This window comes from Silene latifolia, chromosome X, assembly GCF_048544455.1.
Source record: "Silene latifolia isolate original U9 population chromosome X, ASM4854445v1, whole genome shotgun sequence".
NCBI lineage: Eukaryota > Viridiplantae > Streptophyta > Magnoliopsida > Caryophyllales > Caryophyllaceae > Silene > Silene latifolia.
In genome coordinates, this window is record NC_133537.1 from 127,817,349 (window position 1) to 127,825,686 (window position 8,338).

An 8,338-nucleotide genomic window follows, 5' to 3' on the forward strand; every position below is an offset into this window, starting at 1 on the left:
TGGAAGTCTAATCACAATGGGCTCTTTCTCCTTGGCCTTTTCTTTACTTTTCTTTGAAATTTCTTGATTTGTTGGTTCATCTTCCTTGATGTTTTGCACAACTTCTTCTTTGTCACTAGCTTCTACAACTTCATCCTCAACTTGCTTCTTTGGTCCTTCATATCTCATACCACTCCTCAAGTGAATGGCACTAACCGTTTCATGTCTTGGGGGATTACTTTGAGGTGGTAATTGCCCCTTTTGTCTTTGAGAGTTTGAAGATGCTAGTTGGGTCAATTGAGTTTCCAACATTTTTGTGTGGGATAGGATGTTGTTGATGGTAATGTCCTTTACTTGGCTATCTTTTTGCATTTGAGTGAAAAATTCTTTTTGATTCTTTTGCATTTGGAGGACCGCTTTTTTAACATCAAAACCTTGGTCATTTTGTTGATTGTATGGAGTTTGATTTTGGTAACCTTGGTTTTGGTTGAAAAAGGGTATTTGGTTTTGGTTTCTCATGGGAGGTGGGGTGTATGTTTGTTGAGGGTTTTGAACATTTTGGCTTTTGTATAAGAGATTTGGGTGGAATTTGGTGTTTTCATTGTAATAATTGGAATAAGGGGTACCACTCTTGTATGCTTGAAAAGCATTCACTTGTTCATTTGTTCCCCTAAATTCACTTTGGTCATGTCCCAAAGTTCCACAATTCTCACATATCCCACTTGGGATTGATGAAGATGCTACCATGGCATTAACATGATGCTTTGGTGATTTTTAGGCTTCTTCAAGTTTAGCCAAAGCCTTCTCAAACTTCAAGTTGATGGTATCAATATGAGCACTAAGTTGAGCACCCAATTGAGTAATAGAGTCCACTTCATGCTTTCCTCCTCTAGTAGCCTTGCGAGGTCTACTATATTGTGAATTATGGACCGCCATTTCCTCAATCTTGTTCCAAGTTTGATTATCGTCAACTTCGGTGAACATACCATTTGATCCCATGTTGAGAATGTTTCTTGAGTCTTCATAAAGACCATTCCAAAATTGTTGTACCATGAACCACTCGCTAAGTCCATGATGAGGACATGAACGACAAATTCCTTTGAATCGCTCCCAAGCTTCATTCAAAGATTCTTCATCCCTTTGCTTAAAACCCGTAATTTGAGCTCTTAGCATGTTAGTCTTTTCCGGAGGGTAGAATTTTTTGTAGAAAGCTAGAGCCAACTTCTTCCAAGAGTCAATTCCAAGAGTATCTTTATCAAGGCTCTTCAACCATTGTTTTGAGGTACCAATTAGAGAAAAAGGAAATAAGACCCATCGAATTTGGTCTTGAGTCACACCGGTTTGTGAAATCACATCACAATAGTCACAAAAAGTCTCCATGTGAGAGTGAGGGTCTTCACTAGGCATCCCCCCAAATTGGCTTCTTTCGACTAATTGGATAAATGTGGATTTAGCAATGAAATTTCCGGTTAAGTGTTGTGGTGTGGGAGTTCCATTGGGTAGGTTCTCCTCGGTTGGTACGGAATGTGATGAAAACTTAGGCATTGTGCGTTGGTTGTGTGATTGATTTTGTGTTGGTTTCTCCTCACCTTCTCTTGCAAAAGGGTTGACGAACTCAATAGTATTTGGTTGAATATCTACAACCTCACCAATTCCTCTCAAAGTGTTTCTAGCAAGCCTTCTATTGTTTGTCAAAGTCCTTTCAATCTCGTGATCAATGGGTCTCAAGTTACCTTGTGATCTTCTAGACATGCAAAATATCAAACAACTTGAAAACAATTAGAACAAACCTTGAGGAGTTTGACTTCCCCGAGGCAAAGAAAGACACTACTAATAGCAATCTAAGAAAATCAAATCAAGTTAACACCGTCCCCGACAACGGCGCCATTTTTGGTCGGACTCACTTGGAGCTTAATTTTCGGTTACTTGTCGTTAGGAGCACCTAGACCAAAACAATATTTATATCTCCACAAACAACTCTACTATTAGTAAAGAGGTAAGTAAAGGTCGGATCCCAAGGGACGGGTATTGATGTAGGATTTTTTATTGCAAGTAGCGGTTTCTAGGGGTGTCACGATTTGGGTTGAGATAAGAAGATCACTAAACTAAATAGCAAAAAAAAGTAAACAAGCAAGATGATTAAAATGAGATGTAAACAATTGATTAAAAGGCACTAGGGTGTCATGGGGTCATAGGGGATTCATGGGAATTGATCATACAAACATATTCTCAAATTATAAGCAAGCAATTATTGTTGTGATAGGATTGAGTTGGTTTATATCTTACAATCCTAGGAAGGTTTGGGTCCCGGAGCCGAATCGATTAGATTGTACAACACCTACAAGTCGACTTAATCCTCCCTACTCAACTATATGCATGGTCTAATGAGACTCGAGTTGGTTTATGTCTTACAAGTCTCATTGAAAAGGTAAGTGATGGGTAAAAAAAATGCAAGGATTCATAGGCTCGCATTTCATCAAACATAACATGTGCATAAGTTGAGATCACAACAAGCAAGCAAATAAATTATGAAAACATATTAAATTAAGCATGAATCATCCCCCATGTTGGTTTCCCCTAATTACCCATTAACCCTAGTTAAGGAAACTACTCACTCATTATCAAGTTTAACATGTTAACAAGGCTGTCAATCATATTAACAAAGTAAAACATGATGAATAAATGAAGATGATTAACAATAATTAAAAAGGGATTAAGAGAATTATACCTAATAATGATTCCAAAATAAAGCAAAGAATAATAGAAGTACTCGATGAATGATTGGAAGGTTGTCAATCTCCCAATAATAACCCAAATAATCTTCAATTACCCAAAATAAAAGATGAACAAAAGAGAAATTAAGGAAATGAGATTTGTATTAAGACTTGATTAGAAGTTGATTACAAGATTAAAGAGAGATTAGAATGATATAAACTACATTAAAGATTGATAAGAAGAACATCATTAATCTAATTAGACTAATGGGGTATTTATAGTGGGGATTAGGTACACAAATTAGGGTTTACTAAGGGCTTAAATGACGATTAAGTCCTTGAGGAATCGCTCCTCTCAGAAAAGATGCGGGTCTCCTTTTAGCCGGTCTTTCAAAAATATGCGCATCTTTCATGGAGCAAGAAGAGGACGTGTGGGTCTGTAACACAATCCGAGCGTCCAAGGGTCGGGACGAGCGGATTCTCAGGTGGCTGGACGAGCGGATTGCTGGCTTGGACGAGCGTCCTGGGAGGCTTCTGGACGGGCGTCCCTATGGTAAATATGCTCGGATTCTTGCAGTCTTATTGGACGGGCGTCCTGCCTGGTTGGATGAGCGGATCTTGTCCCAGCCTTCCTTTTCTTCTTCTGTTCTCCCAACAATCCTTCGGGATTTTGTCGGGGATGCAAGGATCTTCTTTATCATTTCCCATCTACTACAATATGTACAAAGGCCTTCTAGTTTTGTCATCCCTTTGATGCTTGGTCATTAGATTCGATCAATTTAGCTCTATTTTGCCATGAAAATGCAAGGTTTGCACTCCTCTCCTACCAAGGAAACAAAACCTCAAAGAATATGCATAATAAAGGACTAAAGATAGTAAATGACCCAAATATGCACTAAAAAGCATAGGAACGAGCCTAATTCGGGGACTAAATATGCTCAAATAATGGTCACATCAACTTCTCCTGCTACTGTCTGTCCAGGTCTCATTTTGGAGGTATGAACCTTCTTTTACCTTTCTTTTGAATATTAGAAATGATAGAACTGCTTATAAATGAAAGATCATTTAGAAGCATGAAACAAAAGGCTGCTTTGAATTGAATTATGAGTTGAATTGAATTAGGAATAGGATAGATTATTTTGAATTGATTTAAAATGAATTTTGACTTGAATTGAAATGAATTTGGAGTTTGGCTTGAATTTGAACTGAATTTGGGAATTTTTGATTTGAACTTGAATTGATTTGAAATTTTGTATTGAATTTAAAATTTTGAATTGAATTAGAATTTTTTATTTGAATTTGAATTGATTTAAAATTTGAATTGAATTTGAATTTTTTTATTTGAATTTGAATTGGAAGTTGAATTTGGAATTTTGAATTGAATTTGAATTAAAAGATCGAATAGAAATAGTAGCGATGGATCGTTTTGATTTGATAGATCATTCTGATTTGATTTGAAATAGAAATTTGGAAAAATTAAATTTTGAAATTGAATAAAGGATTACTGTAATCATTTCTCTTTTTCAGGCATGGGTATACTCGTACTTCCCTGGCTTCGCTCCCAAGAGGGCCGCAGACGTGTCGAAAGAGTATCCCGTAGTTAGAGACTAGATCATGTGTCGGAAGAAGAGCCAGGGGTCTTCTTACGACACTTGTAGGAGGAGTTTCAACGCTGTGCAGCTTGAAGGTATAAGCATTTTTTCTTACTCTTGATCTTTATTTTTGAAATAGTAGTGATCATAGGAATGACCCCTTGATATCCCTTTAAGTGGGTGCCGAGACCTTGGGAGGACCACGAAGGCGCTCCAGCTTTTGTAACCGACGTTCTCCGACTTAGGAGTTCGAGTAGGCTGCTTTTGGCAACGCCTATGGGACCCGTGTGGTACCTGGGTGAGCCGTTGGCCTGACAGTGCCTCCGTGATGCTTTCGTGGTTCCCATTGATCCTCCACGGATGATGTTTAAGGAGCCCTCAGAGGCTGAGAGGACGGTTGACCTCGCAGAAGCGAGCGTCAACGCTCTTTTCCTTCCCGAGATCGAGTACTCGGAGTTTGTGCGGAGGAGCCTGGCGTACTGGTCGATCGTGGTAAGTATGTCTTCTTCTTGGCTATTTTAAATGACGTATCCGAATATAGCTTGGAAATGATAAATTTAACTTGGCAGGAGATCGAGGTGGCAGGCATCGAGCCCCCAGCTTTTTGTTAGACACTTGAGTACCCTGGGCCGACTGGTATAACGGTGCTGATGGAGATTCCGTCTTTTACTGAGGCGGTAATAGAGGCTGGACTCGACGAGTGGCAGCACGTCGTGAGGAGGGTAAGCCCCCAGTTTAAGTTGTTTTTTTTTTTTTGAAATGTTCGTGTAAGAACACGGTTCTAATCCTGGTTTTATTATTGAAATACAGGTGGCACCATCGAGGCACGCGGAGTTATGGAGGATGGCCAACCGGATGCGAGCGACGGCTGTGGAGGCTCTTTCTGGTGGCCCGGCCGGCAGGTATGAACCTCCCTTTCTTTTCTCTTTGATATGCATGAACATTTGAATTACTTTCGGAGTGCTTGTATTTATCGGCTTTCTTTTCCTTTCAGAGAGAGCGTGAGATGGACAGGTCACGCGAGGAGACGGCCCGCCTATCGAGGGAACTGGAGGTCCGAGATGCCGACATTGCCATTCTTGAGGCGATGGTGGCAGAGTTGAGGGGTCGTCTAGCTGAGCGTCATAGTTAGACTTGTATTTTTGTACATTTTATTTTGCTTTCGGGCATGAGCGCGAATTTTGTTATACATATGAATGTTTTGTTGTATATATATCATGGCCTGCGAGCTATTTCCAGCTGCTGGGTATAAAATGTTGGTACCTGCAGGTTAGCTTAGAAACAGATTTGGCATTTTGACGGTTTACGCCGTCATGCTGCCGAAATTCACATAGAAAAACCAAACATAACACGTACATATAGCATAAAAAATGGCTTTAAATAGCGCAAAATGCAACTTGATCAAGTCGACGAAAAAAAATATATATAAAAAGAAAAAAGAAAAAAAGTGCCCTATTAGTGAGCAAAAATGACTCGACGCGCGACGGATAATGGGAGTGCTTCCCCCTAAAAAAAAGAAATGAAAGAAAATAAGTTTAGAAAATTTGAAATGAGTGAGGGGTCGAAATGATTCCCCAAAAATAAAAGGAAATAAAATGGGCAAGTGTGCTCGTGGCGAAATGTGAAGTGACGATAATGTCTCGAAAAGCAAACCCGGGTCGAAATAGGATTCCGCAACGAATTTGGAATAAAAATTGGTAAGGAAATAAAAATTTCCGTATATCACTAAACATATTCCTATAGGAATAGGAAAGTTAAGCCAAAGCCGAATTTAGGAAAGATCCTCGCAGAAATCGCAGGAAACATAGCTGAGGAAGAGGCGCAGCAAGAGCTGCGGTGCTTCCAAAGGGCGCAACATTTGCTGCGTTATTTCCCTAGACGTTCTCTTCCTGAGCGTTTTTAGGAAAGGCCGAATAGTATAAATAGAGGCCTCGGTTTAGCTTTCATTCTCACAGTTCTTCCTTCTATTACTCCATAGCTCATCAAATATAATATTCCCTCTCAAAAAAATATTTTCAAGAAAAATGAATGCTTTTGAATCCCGACGCAAAGTCTGGACCAATGAGTTTTCAAATGTGGAGAAGTATGACATAGGTGTCTTTTGATCCATCATGTTTTCGCCTTTCCTAGAGGTGAAATTTGTCCTTTTCCCGAAGAATTTGCAGCAATTGGAGGGTGGGTTATAGAATGTCTTTCGGCCTTACCGTCTAGTTCCCAAGGATATAAGAATAAATTTAGGGACCTTCTATGATTGACCAAAGTCGAAGTTGATCGTCTTGTAACCTCCAAGGGTGTACGGATGTTTGACTTTATGGACCGTTTTATAGATAGGGAGGACCCTTCTATTTCTTATGCTGTGAGGTGCAGAGCTTTTGGATTTTGCCTTCTTCACTGTTTTGTCTTAAAGGGCCATGTTGACGCGGAAATGAGAGGTGACCCGCGGTTTTTGGGTATTATCGAGCAAATGGAACTGCACAAGAGCCCAGCTTGCTTGGTATTAGGAGAGACTAACTTAGGATTGGATAATCGAAAGATGAATCGTGAGCTCTATAATACCCGTCCTTTTAGGGACCCGTTGACCGACGTTGACTGACGTTAGACACCGATCTTGACCTTGGGAAACTCCACGAGTGATGGCTTATGACGTGGTGAGCTTTGTTTTGTGTGGTACTTGATCTAGCTGAGGCTACTCGATCGATTATCTTGGGAGCTCGATCGAGTAGAGGTCACTCAATCGAGTAAGTTAGTTACTCGATCGAGTAAGTTAGTTACTCGATCGAGTAACGGGTTTGCAGCTGGGAATTATAAATCGATAATCATGAAACCCCAAATCATTTCTGCACCTTCTTCCTAAACCTAGATGCCGTCACCTTCTTTCTCCTTCACCATAATCCCTTTCCTTGAGGTCCTTGTGGAGGCTTACACCATGGGGATGGAATGTTTGAGTCGGGTAGCGGTCTTGATACCGGATTGCTATGTATAGGTATGTTATCATCATCATCGTCGTCATCATTGTTTTCAGTCAGGTTCGTAGTGGTAGTAATAGGTGGTTGTATTGATTGTATAGGTGATTCTCATGGTTTATTGATATCTTGTGATCGAACGCGAAATCGTTGAGGTCTGCTAAAGGTAGGTTCGCCTACTCAGTACCGTTGATGGTCTAGAGTGTCTGTTGATGTTGTTTGGTTGGTGTTGAGTTAGTATTGCTGATTGGTTGTAAGTAGTTGCTAATTTTGTGTTGATATGGTAGTTGGTGTTTGTTGTTGTACAACTGGTTGTGATTGTTTGTCTCTGGTTCTCGAGGTGCGCCCTCGGCTGAGTGGAGTTACTTGCGAGAGTGGCTTCACGCCCGTAGTTCGCCCTCCGTGGAACCCGCCACGGGAGGGGATGTGCACATTAAGGAACATGGGTTTATCGCTCGGATTAAATGAGCGGAGCTAAGGTGGGAATGGCTGCGATCCCTCACTGGCGGTGAGGATTACTGGTTGCGATTGGTAATCTTGTAGGACTTGACCTTCGGGCAGTCAGAGGTGTGTGGTTGGTTGAAGGAGGTGTTGTAATACCCCGTATTTTATATAATCAATTAAACGGATATTATTATATATTAGTTATTATACATTTATATTACTAATTAAGTCGAGTTAATGGTGAGTCGATAATTACGTTAAGCTATCGTAAGTTATTTGAGACGGGTTTATATGGAATTCGAAATGTGAGCTAACCCATTTAAGTGGCCCAATAGCATGTTCAGCCCAATTAACACTAAGCCCAATTAACCCTAAACCCTAAACCTAATTAACCTAAACACTACCCAAATCCCTCCCTCAACCCGCCTCCCTCACGCCTCCCTCCTTCATCAGCTTCCACATCAACTTTCACGCATATCGAGAGAGAGAGAGAGAGTGAGCCTGGGTGTTGACGGCGCAGCAAGGAAGGCCTTAGGCCGTTGGTCGACAACCGTGGGTGGCCCTGGTGGCGGCAGAAAAAGGTATGAGTCAACCCCCTTTCCTCTGTTTTCGCATTTCTGTCGTGCGTTGGTTGTTGTTTTGTGAC

General features: G+C 40.7%; 1 non-coding gene across 1 annotated transcript; it reads left to right on the top strand.

Moving 5' to 3' along the window:
• The first annotated feature begins 1,045 nt into the window (after positions 1 to 1,045).
• On the top strand, positions 1,046 to 1,152 carry LOC141624237 (small nucleolar RNA R71). Its single transcript, XR_012534047.1, has one exon. It is a non-coding gene; the product is annotated as a small nucleolar RNA R71 (small nucleolar RNA).
• Positions 1,153 to 8,338: the final 7,186 nt, after the last annotated feature.